The sequence below is a fragment of the Otolemur garnettii genome, unplaced genomic scaffold (genome assembly GCF_000181295.1).
Source record: "Otolemur garnettii isolate 467f Iridium unplaced genomic scaffold, OtoGar3 scaffold00034, whole genome shotgun sequence".
In the NCBI taxonomy this organism is placed as follows: Eukaryota; Metazoa; Chordata; class Mammalia; order Primates; family Galagidae; genus Otolemur; species Otolemur garnettii.
Genome location: NW_003852429.1, coordinates 16,181,058 through 16,202,311, shown reverse-complemented (window position 1 = coordinate 16,202,311; position 21,254 = coordinate 16,181,058). Strand labels below are relative to the sequence as shown.

The following is a 21,254-nucleotide window of genomic DNA, read 5'->3' as shown; positions in this document are numbered from 1 at the left end:
CAGATACAGCTGTTAGATTATTAGCACATGCTGATGTGAGCAGATACAGCTGTTAGATTATTAGCATATGCTGGTGTGAGCAGATATAGCTGTTAGATTATTAGCACATGCTGGTGTGACCAGATACAGCTGTTAGATTAAGGAGCCTGAGTTGAACCTGTTTTGTGACATGGCTTCTGTGGCTACTGTGGTTGCTGCAGATTAGAACCACAGGCAGTGAAAGTGATGGGAATTTGAGCCAGATAACAATAATGAAATCTGGAATGCCAGCAGTACTAAGGGGAACCTTAATTCGAATTACTCATAAACAATTTTTTAAAATTAAAGATAAGAATGTGTGGTTTAGTAAAATTGCTACCAGCATTTGAAGACTAAGCTGAAAATTGCCGAAATGAGAAATAGTGTGAAATCTGATTCATAGATGCCTTTGGCTTATTCTAACTGTAAGATGCTCCTCACTGGAGAATCACACCAGCCAGGCAAGCTCAGCAGGTACAGATTGGGATGGAGGGACAAAGCACCTCCTGTCACCAGGGGCTCCAATTTTGTTCAAATAAAAATACAAAGTAAAATATTATCAAAAGAGTTTTAAGAACCATTTATGCTAAAAGTCATGTTTTTTACTGATCTTTTAAGTATTTACCTAACTTTAATATTCTTGAAATTATAACTAGTTATCAATTCAGTCCTACAGTGATAAAGAAATTATTGTTAGCTATATCTCATTTGTACATGTCCATGGAAAGTAAAGCAGAGCGTTTACAATTAGCATGTTTTTAGATATATTGGAATAAATTAGATTATTGATTTTCAGGGCAAAGATGGCAGATAAATATAAAGCAAACAGCAGAAGTGAATGGTCATTAATTTAGAGCAGATGGAGTGAGCTGGCATAGCATGGCCAATGCTCTCTGGCTGGGGAAAGTGGGTTGAGGCAGTCGTATCTGGTGCTGCCTTGCGGCCTGGCCCAGGGGACATCTTTGTAGAACCACTGGGATTAGTTCCTAAGAGCAGGTCTGTTCTCAGAGATTTTGCCGCAAACCCCGTGGCTCTGACCAATATTATTCCTGGGTACCTGCATGGGATGCTTCTACAGGAGAGACACACCTGTTCATCAAGGAATCCTTGTGATCCATGAGGTCAGAGGTGAAGCCAAGGATGATCCTGCAAAGAAAGTCTGCAATTGCAGTTAAAAAGATCAGGAAGAGTTTTTCCACCATCTTTCCGTGCCACCATAATGGTGCACATGAATGTCCTGGCGGATGCTCTTAAGACCATCAACAATGCCAAAAAGAGAGGCAAACGCCAGGTTCTTATAAGGCCTTGCTCCAAAGTCATTGTCTGGTTTCTAACTGTGATGATGAAACATGGTTACATTGGTGAATTTGAAATCATCGATGATCACAGAGCTGGGAAGATTGTTGTGAATATCACAGGCAGGCTAAACAAGTGTGGAGTGATTAGCCCAAGGTTTGATGTGCAACTCAAAGATTTAGAAAAATGGCAGAATAATCTGCTCCCATCCCTCCAGTCTGGTTTCATTGTACTGATGACTTCAGCTGGCATCATGGACCACGAAGAAGCAAGAAGAAAACACACAGGAGGGAAAATCCTGGGATTCTTTTTCTAGGGATGTAATCCATACTGAAAAATAAAATGCCTCAGTGGAAAAAAAAAAAAGAGTAGAAAGAGTGTCCCAATGATTACGAAAATGCCTTCCTCTTCCATAGCTACCCCATAAGTATTTATTTTTTATGTTACTAAATTGACTCAAATAATATTTGCTTTGATTGATTAAAGCAGGTATATTGTGGTACTTGTGCAGGAGGAGGTATTCATAAACCCTAAGGCAAGTGGGAGACGGTGCTGAGCCGACTAGCAGGTGCTGGGTGTTGTGAATGACACATCCCCAGGTAGTTCCACGTCCTCACCTGCTTTCTCAGAGTTCTCTACAATATGTACGGGGTCTTGTTTCTCTCATAAACTAAATAGAACAAACACCTACTGTGTGTCAGGCAAGGTGTAAAACCACATTTGTGATTTCCATCTACACTTCCTGACCACTGATGCCCCCTATTCCAAAGAAGGAAGTGAGGCTGAGAAGTTCCCTGCCTTTTCCAAGGTCACATGTCAATAACAAGGGGGAGCAGAATTCTAACTGGAACGTTTCTGAATCCCGAGCCTGCCTCTTGAGGGAAAGTTCTTTTCGTGAATTGACTGTTAGTCTTGCGTATATTTTATGTAGATAGATTTCCCTCTGACATTACCAGTTATAATGCTAAGAGGGCTTTCCTACTCCTGCTTAAAAATGTTTTTAAGTTATATCCTCTTTTTTTCGAAGAGTCCTTTTTTCTGCATTGAACTCTCAGCCTGGACCCCCCTTGATGTCCTTCTGGTCACATTGGACCCTTATATGTGATCATTTTTCCTGCTCTTTTGGGAGCACCCTCTTCTGTTTCCAGCACATGCCATCTTCAGGCTGTGTGTCACAGACTTTCAATGTGGCTCTTCCTGAGGTGCACACTCAGGTGGTGTCGGTGGCTGAGAAATGTGCACACACACAAACACACACACGCAAACACACACGTGTGCACGAGGAGTCTGGCACCTACATAGAAATGGACTAATTCAACCTGACCAGTATTCAAGGCCCTCACATGAATTTTTTCTCTCTCCATCTCTTTTTCTCAGTCTAAAATGTTCTTCTCCACGTTTCAGCCAAGTGGCTCCATTTAAGGGGCAACGAGCTGCTTGCCGTTCCTCTGTAATGGATAACACTGGGGCGACTCACCGCGGAGACGCATGACTGGTCTGTGCTGGAATGATAACTCCTCATTAAAAGGTGTATGAAGTTTCTCTTCTCTTCATAGATTTGCCTACGTGGAGAACTGCTTACATTTGTGATAAGTAAAGTTGGGTATTTTCTACCTTTTCCGTTACCCTCCTACCCTCGGTTACTGAGTAATGTTTCAGCAGTCGTTCAGTTCATGCCTTCCGTGAAATTCTGTTATAACATGGTCCATGTTGTGGATTGAGGAGAGTTAGGATCAAGAAAGGAATGTTCTGATGAAGGATTATATTTCAAATTTTAAAGTACCTTAAGGAGCATCAATATTTTTTCTGATATATGACATTTGATATGAAAAATGTCATTTCACCAACTAAATAGCATGCTTAATTTAGGTTAAGTTAGAGAAGAAAAATGTTGTATGTATGTATATATGAGTGTGTGTGTATATGTAGAGAGAGAATATTATATTAGATAGCATATTATAGTTATAAAGTCTTTTAGTCAGACATCCAAAGTAGGTTAAAATCCTTCTTGCAGCTGAGGTAATTTTTGGGAGATAGATCTTTGATAACTTATTGCAAAAATGACAAAACCAGATAATAACGTAGACCAGAACCCCTAACTGTCCCCAACCAAGTCTAGTATTTGTTTACTTCAAATTGTTTCAGGAAACTGACTGTGTTTTACTTTTGTAAAAGTAACTATTTACCATGGTTTACTGTTGGCAGCATTGTCTTTCCCTTATAAACGTCCAAAATGCGTCGGAATGCAAACCAACAGTGAGTAAACCGTGCCGCGCAAAGCGCTGCAGCTGTTAGATTCGGGGTTTGGGGTTTTGTCCCAGTGTTCAGAAACGCAGAAAGCACTTCACTGCTTCATCTTCCATTTTCACGCGTCTGACGGTGGCCAGTGGAGTGGCAAACTGGAATCCGTAAGAGCAGTGGTGCGAAGCCAGCGTGAGTTACAGGACGTGCAGATGGAAAAGCCCAGCTGCGCACACCCGACACCATGTGCACACCTGACACCGTGTGCATCCAAACACGGGTCGGAATTCTCCGCAGACACGAGCCGCAGGCAGCTGACCTCCTGCCCCAAACCCTGTGATTACCTATATTTATACGTGCAGAGTGAGGAATCTTCCACACACACCTCGGGGAGCTGAGGGACAAGCCGTTTTCTGTCTGAGTCGGTGGTTCTAATCCTTTAATCTGGACTGGTACAGGCCAGAATTTCCTGTCTGGAATATCAGACTCCTGACTTCCAGCCTCCCTTTACCCTGCGTCCTCAAATCTGAGGAGTAGTTCCCCAGGCTTCGTGTGAGTGGAGAATGAATTCTATTACCGCTTCTCCAGTCCAGTGATGTGTCGCTCAAAATGTAAGCTGCTGAGGAAATTGTGGAAGAAAATAGCTTTAGGGACACTTATCTATTCACAGTCTTTTTTCCCATTTATTTTCTTCATCAAATATTTGTTACATGCCAGTATTATGTCCCAGGCACTTGAGTTAAAACAAATATACATGGGGCCGTTCTGCTACGGTCCTTGCTACTAACAACCAGCTAATCTAGTGGAAAAACAGAATTATGCACCTACCATTATTATTGTAATATGTGTCAAATATTATATGGAAATACTTCTTTGATTATTTAACAAACACGTATTGAAAGCCAGTTACATACCATGAGCATGTTACACAGAATGGGAAAAGCAGAAACAACCTTTGCCATTGAGGTCGATATACTTTGATGGAGGGGGTTGATGATAAGAATAATAATAACGGTGACAGAATGGTGCATTTTCTAAATGTTAGCACCATCACAAGTACTTTATAGGTGTTGTCATTGATGTCTTGAAAGGGCCTTATGAAATAAATATTATTAATATTACCCCCATTTGGTAGATGAGAGAGCTGAGAATCATGGAGGTTAAATAACTTACCCAGTATCACAGAGCTAGTAAGTACCATAACTGGCATTCAAACCCCGGTGGCTTGGCTCCAAAATCATATACTTATCCCACAACCATGTAAAATTTTGTGGAAGAGAGAATCACAAAAGGAACCTAGAAAGTCATGGAAGTCTCTAAAGGATGAATCTTGGAAGGACTTGACTTGGTGTCGAGGGAGAGAGACTACCAGGGCCTCTGGAGGGGGACACGGGACAGGAGAAAAGCTGACAGGAGCCAGTGGGCCCCAGGGTTGAGGCTGGAGGGACATGCAGGGCAGGGCTAGGCCAGGTGTAGAGATGCTTCCTCTGCCTAAAAGCCTTGGGAGCCGGGGGCAGACGTGAGCCTGGAAGCCAAACGGGTGATCATCACATTGACCAGGTGAGAGATGGTGGCGTGGACAAGGGGGAGGGTGGTGAAGGCAGGAGTTTGGGGACCACAGAGATTGGAGATTTTCGTTCTGAGTTCCTTGTTAAAGATAGACACAGCAGAGAAGAAACAGCCATATGGGCCTGAAAGGCAAGGATTTGCCAGACAAACGAGGAAGGTGAGTGGCCTTTCTCAGCAGAGGAAAGAGGTAGGTGTTAACACAGGAAATCTGGGTACACTGAAGGGTCACAGTCAGCTGAACATGCGCCCTTGACAATGGCAGTTCCTGTGCTCGCTGTGTGGAAGCTCATCTCCCAAGCCGCTCATTCTCAGCCGGCAACAATGCTACTCGGCTGCTTGTTATGGCCACGGGCAAACATGTTCTTAAAGCCCAACTTAGCAGACTTCCTCAGAAAGATGAATATTCACACTTTAACAGCTTAAAATACCATATCAGTCTTTGACCTCATCTTTTTAAGCCAGAAATTTTTATTGATCTTTTTATATTATTTAGCAATATTTCTAAATAGTCCTACCTTTCAGAATGCTAATGGAATCTTTCCCTTTGTTGATATTGCCAAATTCGGAATATTTTCAATCATATCAGTGCTAAAGTAAAAAGAAAAAACGTGAAGCAGTTTATAAAAAGAAGGGTCTCAGCCCCTGAATGATCCTCACGGTTTACTAACTGCAGTGATGGGATCGTTTGTGGCCAACGACGTCCCTGCTGTAGCCTATTTAACAGAGTTCTCATACTTGCCTGTATAGTGGACTCACCTGTTGGGCCAGGTGGACCTCAGATTGCTGTTCCTCATTGCCCAGAATTTCTGATTCAATAAGCCTTACATCTCTCTGCATTTCTGAGGAGTTCCCAGGTGATGATGCTGTTGATATAGAGACCATGCTGGGGTGATCACGCTGGGGATGAAGAAAGGTGGTTTTAAGACACACTGTGCGCCATTGGGCAACAGTTGGAGGGAGAACGGAGCTGTGGCCCTCAGGTGCCCTCCTGTGCGGGCAGCCATGGGCACACTGGGCTCAGCTGTTCTTGCTGTGAGGGTCAGTGCTGTGACCCCATCTCCTAGCTGCTCTGGGGCTTTTATAACAAGAGGCTTTCTATAAGTGCGAAGCCAGCTGCCCTTCGAAGTATGCACGTCCCTCAAAATGATATGCACGCACATTTGCTAGAAAAGAGACACGTTCGTAGTTAACTTTATGCTCACGGGAGAGGGTAAAACATGACAAAAGAAAATGTGTCTGGCCGCCAGGGCTGTGCACATCTGCTGTGAATTTAGAGTCACTTTGAATATTACTCAGTGCTGTGGCCAGTTGATTCATATTGTCCTTTTAAAATGTGCTGAAATGCAGGCCAGGTGTGGCAGCTCACACCTGTAATCCTAGCACTCTGGGGGGCTGACGCGGAGAATTGCCTAAGCTCAGGAATTCAAGATCAGCCTGAGCAAGAGCAAGACCCTATTTCAACTAAAAATACAAAAATTATACAGTCCTCATGGCAGGGAACTGTAGTCCCAGCTGCTCAGGAGGCTGAAGCGGGAGGATCATGTGAATCTAGGAGTTTCAGGTCACTGCGACCCAGGCTGATGCCATGGCACTCTAAAAAAATGCTGGATTGGGCGGCACCTGTGGCTCAAAGGAGTAGGGCACTGGCCCCATCTACCGGACGTGGTGGGTTCAAGCCTGGCCCCGGCCAAAAACTGCAAAGAAAAAAAAAAATAAATTCTGGATAGTAAATGTTAATGATGACGTGACAGAGACATTGCATTTAAGGAAGGATATGACACATATTTTTACAGATAAATTAGGATTAGTTTAAACCCTTTCCCCTTTCCCTTAACCTGATTAGTGATGTGGCTTTATTTGAATCTCACCAGCCACCCCATCATGCTCCCTTTATGTTCCAAGATCACATCTGAGGGACCCCATTGAATTTCCTTGTCCTGTGTCTTCTGTCTCCCCTGGTCTGTGACAGTTTCTCAGTATTTCTTTATGTTTCGTGACCTTGAGAGTTTGGAGAATATTGTCAGGCATCCTGAAAAATGTCTCTGAATCTAGAATCATTGCATCTTTTTCTCAGTATTGTCGCACGGTTGTGGGTTTTTGGACAGAATCCCACAAAGAAGCGTCCTTCTCATGGATCGTCTCCGAGGACGCATGATACCCACATGACACCACAGTGCCATCTACTTTTAGATTTGAGCCTGTGTTTATATAACTACAGGCACAATTACTGATGCTAAATTGCAGCAAATACACGACAGCAAACATTTAAGAAAATTCATATTTCAGTCGTTGAAGGATACCAACGAGATGTAAGCCATCAAGCAATGTCGCTAGAAAATTCTCTTTCTTATAAATCTTCCTATCATAAAGCAAAATATGATGAACTTTGTTAAAAAGCTACAAATAAAATAAGGACAAAAATATTTTTCATCTTTAAAGCAAATTTGTTTTCAGCTGTGGTGACATATTGGACGTAGGGAGCACAGGCAGTGACCTTTGTACACATAATGAGTCTGTGCTCCTATTCCTGTATGTGATAAACGCTCGGAGGGCGGCGCACACCAACTATGCACTTTGTCACATGTATGAGAATACACATGGTATTGGATGAGTTTTGCTCTTACCTGGAGTAAATACACGGCAAGTGCATTTTGCTGCCAGGTTTCTGATGCTGAGTATGAACTAGATTATGAAATAACATCATATGTTGCCTAATCAGTATCTCTGGTGGTTATTAAGCCACAGACTAGAGCTGGAAAATCCCTGTCAGCTGCAGGCTCTGTGAGAGAAATATCAATATAGTATGTACTGGGAGACATGTGTTTTCTATTAAAATGTGACGCCCTTAAGCACAAAGGGGAAGATCTCTATGGTAGATAAGGGGAAATAGATTAACTCTCCCAGTATTCATTTGAAAATTGTCATCTAGGCTTTTCAACTCCCTGACTACCTTAAGCTTCTGCCTGGAAGGGTTTGGAAAAATAAGTTTGCATGTCAGAACCCTGACAAGGTAGGTAGGGAGTTGTAGGTAGCAAGTGGAGAGCGATATTTTAGTCTACTTGTGTGATGTGCTGTAAAGACTTTGGAATAATCCCTACAAAGTCAATGTCAGATCTGCATGTGTATTGAATTTTAAAAATATGAGTGTGAATCAGGCAATTGAAGACTGTCCTACTCATGAAAATATATGGTTAGCAAAAAGTCCACCCAGCTATAAAATTTACTGGATGAATAGGAAATTCTTGCATTCACAAAATATCACATGATGTGTCATTCATAGCACATGTGTTTATTGCTCTCTTTCTCTGTGCAAAGTACTATCGATGGCACTGTAGGGGTTATGAATGATATGGAAGGCAATGGAGCTTCTCCCAAGTGTCTGAACTTCTTCCAGAGAAACAGGGTAAACGAGGTTCTATCCAACTGTGTGTCCAGAAGCATGGCTGGTCAATGAAAGAGAAAGTGTTGTCTGAAGCAAGAGGTCTGTGATGTGTACTTCAAGGTCACGGCCTCTAGATTCCTGTGAATGAATTCATTGTTGGGGAAGAAACTGATGGTAAAGTAGAACCAGATTAGACAAGTAGGTGATAGAAATATCAGACACCATGAAAAATAGGGAGGGGGGGAGAGAGAGAGAGAGAGAGAGGAAGAGAAAGAGAATTCCCAGAATTTCCAGCTGGAGACAGCAGGTTCATTCTGTGGGAATACAGTGTTAGAGAACAGTCAATATAGTCCTAAAGTTATTTACGTTTAGACCTACTCAGTAGTCAATGGAAGTGATTATTTGTAAGTAGCAAAAGAATATACATAAGAGTTATATCTTAAGAAGGTCAATTTGGCCAAAACTAGTGAAATCACTTTGAGATGTGTAGAACTCGTGTAATATGAGCAAAAGATGATGATGTTCTAAGTTTAGAAAAAGAGATAATACAAATGGCAGAGAGGCTGTTGGTGTAGATTCTCACAAAGGATATCCTTTTATACAATCATTCATTGGCTTACAGCATTTCTTGAGTGCCTGCTTTTCTTGTGGCTGTAACTGTGTTAACATTGGAAATTCAGCGTGAATAGGGTAAGTGTTGCACCCTACCGAATAGTACTTATATTCTAGAGGGAGAGAAAGGCTTATTCAAGTAAGTTATTAAAAATCATTTGGGCATTTACTTAATACATATTTCCTGAGAACTTAGTACTGCAAGACACTTTCTAAGCTGAGAAATGAGAGCAATAAAATGCACAATCGTGGTCAGCGTTAGGGAAGTAGCAGGTTGTAACAGGAGGGTATCTAATTAAGAGTTTAAGGTAGTGTCAGAGAAACAAAAGGGAAGTAGTTGAATGTGACTTTCAGGTGTCAAGCTGTCATACTTCCAACTCCTCAGCGTCCTCACCCTGCAAGAACATAGCTGAATGTTTTCATCTGCACATTGGAAGTCTCCAGTTTACCCAGCTGGCTATCTACGCTCGTCTGATCTCATGTGTGAGACATAAGCAGCTTTAACTCTGCAGTCTCCACCTGAATGCCAACAATCTGCGTTGCCCAATTAGGGGTGCTTTGGGACCAGGCTCACCCTCCACAAAGCCCTTCCAGTAGGAGGAGCTTCTGGTGGACCCCCCCCCCCCCGCTGTTGGTGTTTCCAGGTATTGAGCACATGCTGTTCCCAGGAACTCCTAGAAACAGGTGGCACTGAGCAAATGTTATTGGGCACCAGTCCCTGAGGACTGGAATTTCTCTCCCCACTTTGGTTTTCCTCCACCCCTTAAAAAGGGAAAGTGACAGTGGGCAGAGTCCTTCTGACCCATAACCCTCCACAGGTTCTGCTGAACTTGAGCAGGCACACCTCTCCACGGGATGTCCCTGGGAGATGGTGCACCCCCACCTGGCCAGGGGATGCTTCTCAATGTTCTCTAGATGCCCTCAGATACCAGAGAAGGCAGCCAGACAAGACAGATAGCATCGGTCACCTTGTGAGGCAGAATTCATAAAGGGCACAAATTTATCTTTTACTTTATGTCTACTTCTACCACCAAAAAGGACCTTAAGTGCAAGGACTGTTTTATTCCTCTGCATGTCCACAAAACTGAACAGAGCACCTGGCATTCAATAATATGTTTCAGATGGATGAAGGAATATAAAAGCAAAAGCCTTTGCGTTGTGCTAAACAACAGTACAAAAAAAGTAAGTGGAAGCTAGATTACCAGGGCTGGTGCACTGAGGAAGGGTGGGGCCAACGAGGAGTGCCCGTCCAGGCGGGGTTGGTGTACAGCAGAAACGCCATCGAGGGGAAAGCGCGAGAGAAGCCCCTCAGAGCTGGAGATTTGAGTAGGCGTGGGAAAGGATGGGATATTTCCTATGTTTGGTGAGGCATTGAAAACAAATTTTAAAAAGAAGTGAAATGGCACAGATGGACTCCTAAAAAAAGGAAAAAATAAAGATTTCTTTAAATGGAGGGAACTGAGAGAGAAAATAGAAGATATTTTCAGGGATCAACATTTCTCCCCTCCCCATGGCGAAAGTTTGAATAATAAGAACATTTCTGAAGCTGATCGTAGCGTATTCCTTTGTACAGCTCCGGCTGGGTGTTGTTACTTGTTTGTACTTCTCAAGTGACGGATCTTTGGTCAAGTCCACAAAGTGCTGTGGACGCATCATTCTCAGCAGCACGGAGATACCCAGCTGCGGGCATTGTCGTTGTGCTGCCTAAAATGTGTCATTTTGCACAAATCACAGCGTTCATTCCGCGACAATCTGTGAGTCATAATGTTTTCTGTTCTTAGTCTTGAGATATATTTTAGATGATCGTGTAATAAGAACCACAATATTTATTTATTTCCTCACATTTTGCTCACATGTTTACCTCATCGTTTGTAGATCCCAGGATGTGCAGTTCATAGAAATTGCTCTCCGTCTCGCCCTCTCCCTCCATTTTGCTTTCTCTCCTTTCCCCCGGAGTAGTTAAACTTAAAAAATATACAAAAACACATTGGTCTTAAATTCTCCAAAGCCCATGTGTGTAAAATATTAAGGAAAAGGTGAAATAAATAAATAAGTAACATAGGTTTGCTTGATTAGCACACCCACATGTTTTACTTTAAAGTTTCCCTGGTTACTTTTTGATGGGCAGGTATGAAGTTAGTCCTGTGACTCAGTTGGACATACCCTGCATAAAAAGAAAATTGAACCAAACTTCACTGCACATTGAATGCAAAGTTCTTATTTTCTTATGTAACACGAAGTAGGTCACAAAACTCGGTATATGCTTGTCAATCACCTATGCTTTGTTGTCAGTAAAAATTATTATTTTTGAGACAGAGCCTCAAGCTGTCACCCTGGGTAGAGTGCTGTGGCATCACAGCTCACAGCAACCTCCAGCTCCTGGGCTTAAGTGAGTCTCCTGCCTCAGCCTCCCGAGTAGCTGGGATCACAGGTGCCCACCACAATGCCCGGCTATTTTTTGGTTGCAGCCATCATTGTGGTTTTACGGCCGGGCTGGGTTCGAACCTGCCACCTTAGGTGTATGTGGCTGGTGCCTTAGCCACTTGAACCACAGGTGCTGAGCCAGTAAAAATTATTTTTATATCATATTTATTGCCATATAATTCATATATGATCCAATTTACTCTTTTGAAATGTCTTCATGGCAGATGCTCTATTCCCAGCGTCACAGAAGTATCACTATAAGCACATGTAGAATATTTTTCTCAATTTCCCCTGAAGCCTGATGTGTGTGTGGCCCAGCAGCTGCTCCCTGGGCCCTCTCTGTACCCCCAGACTCGGAAGTGACCAACCTCCTCCGTCTCTGGAGGCTTACCTGTCTTGAAAACTTTATACAAGTGGAATTTTACAGTTATGCGTGGTCGTTTGTAACTGGATTCTTTCCCTTAGCATAATCTTTCCAAAGTCCGTTAATTTGTTTGCCTAATAGTATTTTATAACAGGGGTACACTGCATATGTTTGTTCATTCACTATTTCTGGCCGTTGTGAATGATACTGCGATGAGCATCCATGTGGTGTGTTTTGTGTGGACACGTGTTTTCATATGTGTGGATACCAAGGAATGGCATTTCCAGGCTGCATGCAAAGGGTATGTTTGACCACCTGAGGAGCTGCACAGCTGTTGCAAGCAGCTGCACCATTTTACATTTTACATTTTACACTTACACCAGCAGTATGGGAAGGTTCCACCTCCCTTCTTTTCCACTCTAAGTATTATTTGTTATCTGGTTTTTGGCTGTAACTATCCCAGTAGGTGTAAGGTGGTGTCTCACTGAGGTTTTTATTTTTATTTCAGGGATTGCTAGGCATGTCGAGCTGCTTTTCAAGCATTTTCTTTGGGCATTCGAATATCTTCTTTGGAAAAACTATTCAGGTCATTTGCCCAATTTTTAGGTGGGTCATTTATTTTTTATTCTTAAGTTGTAAGAATTCTTCATATATCCTAGCTACACTTTTTTTTTTCAAATCAGATATATGGTTTGCAAACATCTTCTCCATTCTTTGAGTTATCTGTTAGCTTTCTTGACAGTGCCTTTTGAAGCACAAACATTTAAAATAACTTTTATGAAGTCAGATTTATCTATTTTTTCTTTTATTGATTAGGCTTTTGGTGTCATATCTGAGAAACCATGGCCTCATCAAGGTCACAAAAATTTGCATCTGTGTTTCCTACTCAAGTTTTGTTAGCATCTATCATTTATGTCTGTGACCCATTTTGAATTAATTTTGTACACGATCAGAGCATGGGCTCTGTGTTATTTTAAACATTTCAAGTTTACTGCCTCCTGTCTTATGGTTTAGAACATGATCTCTGGACACTGCTGCGTATGTGCACTTGATAACCCTTTTCCTTCAGCTGTGGTGGGTGGAGTCTGCTCGGGCTAGCTGGTTATTCGGTTTGTTCAAGTCTGCTGTTTTCCTGCTGATCTGTTGCTCAGTTCTACTCATTATCGGAAATGGGTGGTAGCAGTGTCCAGCTATTGTTTTTGAATCATCTTTTCCTCTCTTCAGTTTTTGACTCATATTCTGGGCTTCTGTTCGGTGAATAGTTTTACCCTTCATGCATCTTCCTAGTCAATGACTCTTTTACCACGACAAAATGTCCCTCTTTATTTCTCACAACTTCATTTGTCGTTTTAATGTGGATTTGCCTGATATTAGTATAGTAACCGGCCTTTATTTGGGTGCTATTTGTAAAATATGCTGTTTCCAATCTTTTATTAAAAATGATTTGTATTTTTCTGTCTGAAGTTTCTCTTGCTGACAGTCCATTAAACATTGAGAAAATCTAAAATGGGTGTTAGTTCCTCTTCTCTCCTGTGATCTGGATTGGCCAATGGAAGGAAGCACCCGGGGCCTCGCTCTGTGACTGTTTGTGCTTGTGGTGGGGACAGACTGAGCATGGAGGATCAGGGGTGGGTCCCTAAAAAGCCCTCCCCATCTTAATGGACAGTTGGCAGTGTCATGGCGAAGTGAGTTACATTGGAAATGCCTATTTCCCAGTGGCATTTGGCATAAACATCAGCAAATCTTTCCCTATTCTCTGGGCACAACTTCGGTTTCCAGTAACAAAATAATCTCCTTAAACAGGAATCTATAGTCTGTTCCTTCAATTCACGATTCTTTCCCCACCTTGCAGAGTAAGGGAGGATGTTTACTTATTTGCCTCTCTCCTTGTGTTCTATCTTATCTTCTCGTGCCATAAGCTCAAAACTCCATGTATTTTGGATACCTACATTGATTTCGTATTTATGTATAATTTTCAACACGTACACAACAGCATAACCAACAATTTAACTGGTGGCCTTAATTTAACTCATGATCTTGAATGCCAGCAGGTCAGAACCATCTGCACTCCCTCCCAATGCCCACCCAATGTCTAGGTTTAGTTGTAGATGTGGAAGATCTACAGGATTTATATTAAATTAATGTTTTCATCTCTTTGTTTGAACCCACATGCCTCATCCCTATGTCAACATAGAAAAAAATCATTGCTCATCTTCTTTATGTACTTTTCTAGAATTTTTAGCAGAAAATTTCTATTATTGACAGTCAGTTGAATTCTGTAAGTACCACTAGTGCATGAAATATGTAGCACCCAGGAAATGTAGAGTATACAAATAGTAATGTTTAATAAATAGTGCCAACTGCACAGCCGACCTACGGAAAAACATGAAAACACACACAAATAAACAAACATTAAAACATGTTAGATTTTTTTCAAAATTCATTTTGAGCCTATCAAAATGTAACTGTTATAAAAGCAATTAGATCACCTGGCTTTCTCTAGGCAGGCTCGTCTGTCTGGGTGTTGTTTCTTTGTGCATTAGGCTTGTGTTTCTACACAGCTCACCTTTGAGACCTATGATGCTGTTGCAGAATATAATAGTCATTTTCCATCTACTTAATTATAGCTTTGGTTTCATTGTTCGCTATGATAATTTGCTGTGGGCAAATGACACGTAAAAATAAGCAGATTTATTCAAAGCTCAGTAACTCACAGTTTATGAAAATTTGACCAAGCCTGTGCGATAATGAATGTTTATTAAGAAAGTTGCTAATCCGACTGCAATCAGGCCAAGGTAGAGTATTTTAAATGCTGTAGTAACGTGGATAGAAATAATGTAGCTATTTGGAAATGTTCCCAAAGTTATACTGCTTGAAAACAGAATCTTTGGCATGGGGAAATTAAAAAATAAATGCTGATTGCTTACAACCAAGAGGAATTTTACATACTAGATCTTCAAAAGATTGTATAAATTTCTAGATAGGTCCAAAAATTTAAAACGTGCATCAATACAACAATTTGTAGTTCTTACATGTTAGTATTATGACACAAGCTTTGCATAGTTATTAGAAGTGCTCTTTTATTGACCTATTGCAAATCACCTTCCTAGGTGGACCTACAGGGAGATGCATCCGTGTCTTACCGTCTCTGTACATTATTCAAACAAATCCATATCAGGTGTTCTTTTGATTTAAGTGAAGTGATCAGATTATCTTCAGATATCATGGTGGTATTTTCTTGAATAGTTAGCATATTATTATAATAAAAACATTTAATTCATTAAATCAAGTGAACCATGTTCCTGATGGCAAAATTTTGTTAGTAGTAGTGGGTAATTTCATCTTAATGAAAATAAATATGCATTTATGCTTAGATATTATGGCATTTGCGCTGCATACAGACTTTTCATTAATTTAGCATATATTTAGCTGATAAATGGTTTTTAATTTTTCTTAGAAGTTTATTAAGGTCTCATCAATTTTAAAATCATGCTGTTAATAATTATATTTAAGTATTACAACGCTTACTGTACTAACCAATATTAACCAATAAATACTAACCAATATTAAATATTTTCTGTTTATTACATGCCATTTTTTAGGCCTTATGAAAATATAGAATGGAGGAAATTTTCAACTGCTATGATTAACATTCCTACATGTCCTGGAAAACAATGTAAGGTGTTACTATGCATGGATATGTCACCCAGCGTTCATGTGTTAGAAACTTAATCCCCGTGGTTACCGTATCAGATGGTTGGACCTGTAAGGGGTGATTGGCCCACTAGGGCTCTGCACTCACAGAAAGATTGGGCCACTAGGGCTCTGCACTCACAGAAAGATTATGCCGTTATCCTAGGAGTAAGTTAGTTATCACCCTTCTACCATGAGATCAGGCCCTGGCCAGCCTGCAGACCATGATCCAAGGAAATTTCTTGTCTTTATGAATTTCCCAATCTGTGGGGTTTGGTTGTAACCATAGAAAACGAATAAAAAAAGGTATAACCATACAAAAATACAAAAACATTTGTATTTAAAATTTTGCCAAAGAACAAAGTATCTTTTAGAAGTTATAAATTAGGGGACTATAGAGATTAATAATATGCATTTCTTATTCTTGTCCTCTGTGAACCTATAATTTAATAGAAGGATATATATGCCATATATATAACGTCAATTAACATAAGTATAAAAAACGTAACATAGACTATAAAAGGTTTGCAGTCAGAGTGACACATACAATTATTTCACTTTCAGGAATCAGGGACAGTTACAGACATTTAAATTAGGTTTAGATGGGTTTGTAGAATTTCTTAAGTGGACGAAACAGAAATAACATTTCCCCCGAGGAAACAGCATAAATGAAAGCAAGGCTGAAGTCAGGCATCGCGTTTCAGTGGTGATTAATCACCCTGCGTGATGCAGCTTAGATGGTGCTCTGCTGGGAGAGTCTAAAATACAAAGTCTAAAAAGTTCACCTACCTGAAGTTCTCAAGTTTCATAAGGAGTATTTTGGATTATACTTTATAGATAAGTGTTTCTGAGCAGAGGTATGATGCGTCACCATGCATCACAAGATGTATCACCCATTAGCCTACCTACACATTGAATATGGACAATGTGTGATCATACACTCGCACGGAGACTTGCACAGAAGACAACCTGGCTGAGCAGTTGCGGATTGAATGGAGGAGCAGGAGCTTGAAGGAAGCGTATTCACAATGCTAACGCAGTATCTGTATGGAAAGAAATGGAAGTCTGGTTCTGAGGATGACATTTTTTTGGATGTGAAGGGAACAGCTGGATGGGAGACATTTTGAACTGAGAATTGATGAGAGTTGGTGACTGGGTGAGATGAAGTGAGGGCTACAGCAATCTTAGACAAACATGATGGCTTAGCTTGGTTCATAAAAAGAATGATCGTGGTAGTCACACAGGCGATGAGGGAAGAAGTGTCTGTGATTTATGCGGTGTCAGATGTCGTCAGGACCTCAGTACACACACATAACAAAGGAGACATGGGTGTTAAACGCAGTGGAGGTAGGGGGCACATGTACAGACTTAGGGCTCGTCTGCGTAGAAGCAATCCATGTTATTATGAGAATGAACACACAGAACAAGGAGAAAGGAGAAATGATGCCAAAAATTTGGGGGGACATTGACTTGAAGACACAGAATGAGAGATGAAGAGACTCTGAGATGAATTGCTAGTGGCAGAGCAGGACAAGCAGTAAAGAATCACAATGAAAGGGCAGGGGAGAAGATAATTCCATAACTGTTCAAACGTGTCAGATCTGTGGAGAGATGTGGGTCACTACCAACGCTTTGAGACAGATTCTGTTGTGGTCCATTATTTCAAGTCTGAGAAACAGCAGACACGACCTTTCTGGTTCACCCGTGTAAGTTTCAACTTGCTCGGCTTCTTGGTGATGCTGGGAGGGCTTCATTTGTTTCTGTCCGTGAAGATTTTACATTTTTTTGATTTTTATGTATTTCAAAATTTTCATAGTGGCTTATTTATTGGGTACTCTGTAGACTGTGGGTTGCTATTGGGAAGTGGTAGTTGGCCTTAGGGAAAATAATGTCTACAGAAATGGAGAAACGGAAAAGAAACCAGTTTCATTCTATTTAGGAAAGAGGAAATGGTAAGAAAGTGTACATAGAAAATGTGAATTACACTAGAACCTCTGGAAGTTGACCATCCAAGGGGACTGTGACAAATTTGGGAACACAGGGAAGTGGTGACCAGAAGGAAGGAGGCCTCCTGTCCTGATGCACACATGTGGTGCATGTCTAGTCTGTGAAAATTAGGTCAACTGAAGGAGGCAGTCAATGGAGGGAGGTCGCAAGGTTGGAGGGTCTACTGTATTTTTCAGAAAAACTTGTCAGTGGGGAGAGTTAGCTGGAATAGTAATATGATGTGGTCCTAGGATGTACACAAGTTAAGGAAACAAAAGCAGTAAATTAGGAGAGAAAAAGAAAGAAAGAGGAAAGAAATGAGAAACAGGGTGCGATCAAAGTAGGAAGCAGCGATTCCCTTGACAAGCAGTAGGCCTATTGCTTCCTTGAGACAGAATGCAGATGACACGTGGGGATGAAAGACCAACGTGAGGTGCAACTGAGAAGCACGGAGGACTTTCCCACGGGAGGATCCTGTTCTCCTAGAGACCAGTATGGGTGGACAGAGGCTGAGAGCCAATGAGAAGTCTTCACATTAGGGAGGGAAAGTCCTGGGGAGTCATTGGGAGGATGTCCGAGTAGGTGTGAGAGTCAGATCCAGTATGTGACTGTGATCACAGCAAAAATAAGTCCTCCGGAAACTGGGAGCACACGCTATGATTCTTCAAAATGTTAAAGGCCACCAGCCAAAGACTGCCCAAGACAGACTCAGGGTTTTTAATTTGCAGTAGGAGAGGAAGCCCAACCCTGTGATGGGGGCAGCTCGGGGGCAGTGCAGAAGGGCTTTTACAGATTGGGGATTTTGCCGAATTACTCCAAGGATGGTCTGAGTAAAGTAGCAAACAACTTCAGATTGGGTGTTGTGACAAGAAAGAATCTTTTCATCAATTGCTTATCTCAGCAATTTTTTTCAATAGTTGGATGGAACTGAGAAGGTAGGGCCATCCTGGGGGAAAAAAACCTCGATTGTGCAGGAAGCAGCGTTGTGTGGCTTGGGAAGGAATATGGTTCCTACAGTTTTGTCTCTGTCTGGTTAAAAACATCATTTAGGAAACTCATGGCCTGGTTAACAGCAGTGTTGAGAAGAAAACCTCAGATTGGGGTTCCGTTCTTAGCGAATGATACGATGAGCTGTGTGTACACGTGGAATGCTCAGCTCTGCACCTCAGGTTAAAGTCGACTCTGCTTCCCTATAAGTGACTCCAGGGGCCCAGATTCCTAGAGTGGGGTTTGTTTTTTCTTTCTAACCTGTATGATTTTCAGTGCAAATTTTATATAGTGTGTGATTTCAGAAAACAAGGTCCTGTTCTCATTTTATTTATTTTTCCTACTCCTGTTCTTGATGTTAATTGATAAAAGCAGGCCTGCATATTCCTAGACCTATAAATAACTTACATCTGGGAACTGGAGTGGGGCCTCAGTGGAAGGATCTGGCCACCAGCATTTGGACTTGGATGTGCCTCATGAGGTTTTCTGACCTGTTTGGGTTGCTCCTAATGTTCTGATCAAAGGCACGGAGGTATAGTTGGAGAGATGTCAGTAAGTAAACTTCCAAATTGCTTTTTATTTTACTATGTAATGGTTCCACATTGTTCTATCAATCTATACGAGGGGGTCTTTTAAAATGTATATAATGAGAATTGTGTCACAACTGAAAGTTGTGCAAATGGAATAGCCCACTCCCATCAGCAGGCCCCCACCCTGATCAGTCACCTGCCGTTCTCTAAAGGCCTGTTCCTCCTTGGAGAAGAGGGTCTGTTGAAGCTAAGGTAGCCCAATTGTCAGGAGAAAGAAAAAGGCAAAATTTAACAGAGAAAAGTGGGAAAAATCTTGTAAGAAATTTTCAAAACACTAAGTAAAATTTATATTTTTCTAAGGGAAAAAAGGGAGGAAGGCATTTCTTTGGTGTGGAAAGATCTTGTAAAAGTCATCAGAATCGCAGCAGAGTCACTCTTGTTACAGCTGTGACAAGGGAAGCCGGAGAGGGCGATAAGAGAGAGTTCTCAGCATACATTTCTGAGAATAAGCCTTATCACAAAGACTCTGCACATCGTACAACTTGCACAGAACCCCTGCCAACCTTACGAAAAATAGGTACTTCTGTGAGGACATCTGCCCAGCAATTGCCTGTCCAAACTTGGACTAATGCCAGCCTTGTTATTGAATCTTGTAGCCAAGGATAATTATCTCAAAATAACTTAAACAATTTATGTAACCCTTGCCCTTATTCGGTTTAAAAAAAAAAACATTATCTTCCTTGACCTCCCTGAACATACCCATGTGTGTTTCCATGGCCAGGACCATTCGCAGATAAACATTATTTTCTCTTAGATAGTCTTTGCGTCTGTGATTTAGGTTTGACAGTCTAAATAAATATCATAAACGTTTCATTGTTAACATTGTTTGGTACAGTCATTTGTATGGATATGGTAGGTCTTCCCTATGGGGTGTATATAAGGCACTTGGGTGGACGGTACCCCTGCAAATTAGGTGATCATTATAGCCCCTCTTAATAAATAAACTAAATGAGGCCTGAAGAGAACAAAATAATAATTTCCTAAACCAGATAGTCTGTTAATGAGGGAGGCCTAGAACTCAACAGATAACATTTGTTTCTGGCATAAATTATTGCTTGTAGAAGGAACTGCATTGAAATCTTTTGAGTTCATTTATCATGGATACATTTTCCATTTTATCACAGTAGTTAGGTAATGCAGTGGGGAGAGAAAAAAATCTAGAGGTAGCAGCTGTCTACTGGCTCAGTGATTCTTCTTTCTGGTGAAAATTAATGCTCTTCCATATCGAAAGTTTTCATGTTTTTGAGCGGCATTTTGGGCATTCGAGGATAGATTATGTGAGGTGGTAAGCCTTTTGTTTTCACCACTTTGATTTTATCAGTCTTTGTGAAATCATCTGGGTGTAGTGATATTATTCAGTAATTTATCTTAATATATATCTCATGATGATAGTTTATACTTCAGATGGTAGTTTACTATACATCAGGTATTGAGAATAATATATTGCCACAAAACAAAATGTTTTATGAAGCTAAGTGAGCAAAATCTCATAATGATAAAATCATATGTACATATTAAATATTTTATAGTTGCATTTCTAAAGTCATGAAGGTATTAATAATAAAAGAAACCGAACATACTGTTATGCTCTTCTGGAAGTACCTGCCAGTGTTAGATACTTTGATATTTGTCTACTGGCTTAGACATTTGCAGTTTGAAACATATTTTAGAATTCACTAAAATAAGAAGTAAGAAGAATCTGCCAAAAATTGTTTTAACTTTGAAAAAGAATTAAAGAGTGTCTACTAGCAAAGGTAATATAATTTATAAGATAGATTTTTGAAAGAGAGAAAGAAAACATGGTGCCAGGAGTTTTTAAGTACATGCTACTGATTTATCATACTGAAACGCTTGGGGTTTAAAAAAGACGATTACAAAGTCTTTATTAGGGCCAGGCATGGTGCCTCATGCCTGTAATCCTAGCACTCTGGGAGGCCAAGGCAGGCACTTAGAGTCCCAGCTACTTGGGAGGCTAAGACAGGAGAATCACTTGAGCCCAACAGTTTGAGATTGCTGTGAGCTATGATGCCAAGGCATTCTACCAGGGGCAACGAAGTGAGACTCTGTCTCAAAAAAACAAAACAAAACAAAA

General features: G+C 41.0%; 1 protein-coding gene and 1 pseudogene across 1 annotated transcript in view; both read left to right on the top strand.

Annotated features, from left to right (window-relative positions):
* FAM155A (family with sequence similarity 155 member A) overlaps window positions 1–21,254 on the top strand; it is a 614,278-nt gene that overhangs the window by 42,107 nt on the left and 550,917 nt on the right. The gene's annotated exons all lie outside the window — the stretch shown is intronic.
* On the top strand, window positions 1,238–1,680 carry LOC100941029 (annotated as a pseudogene).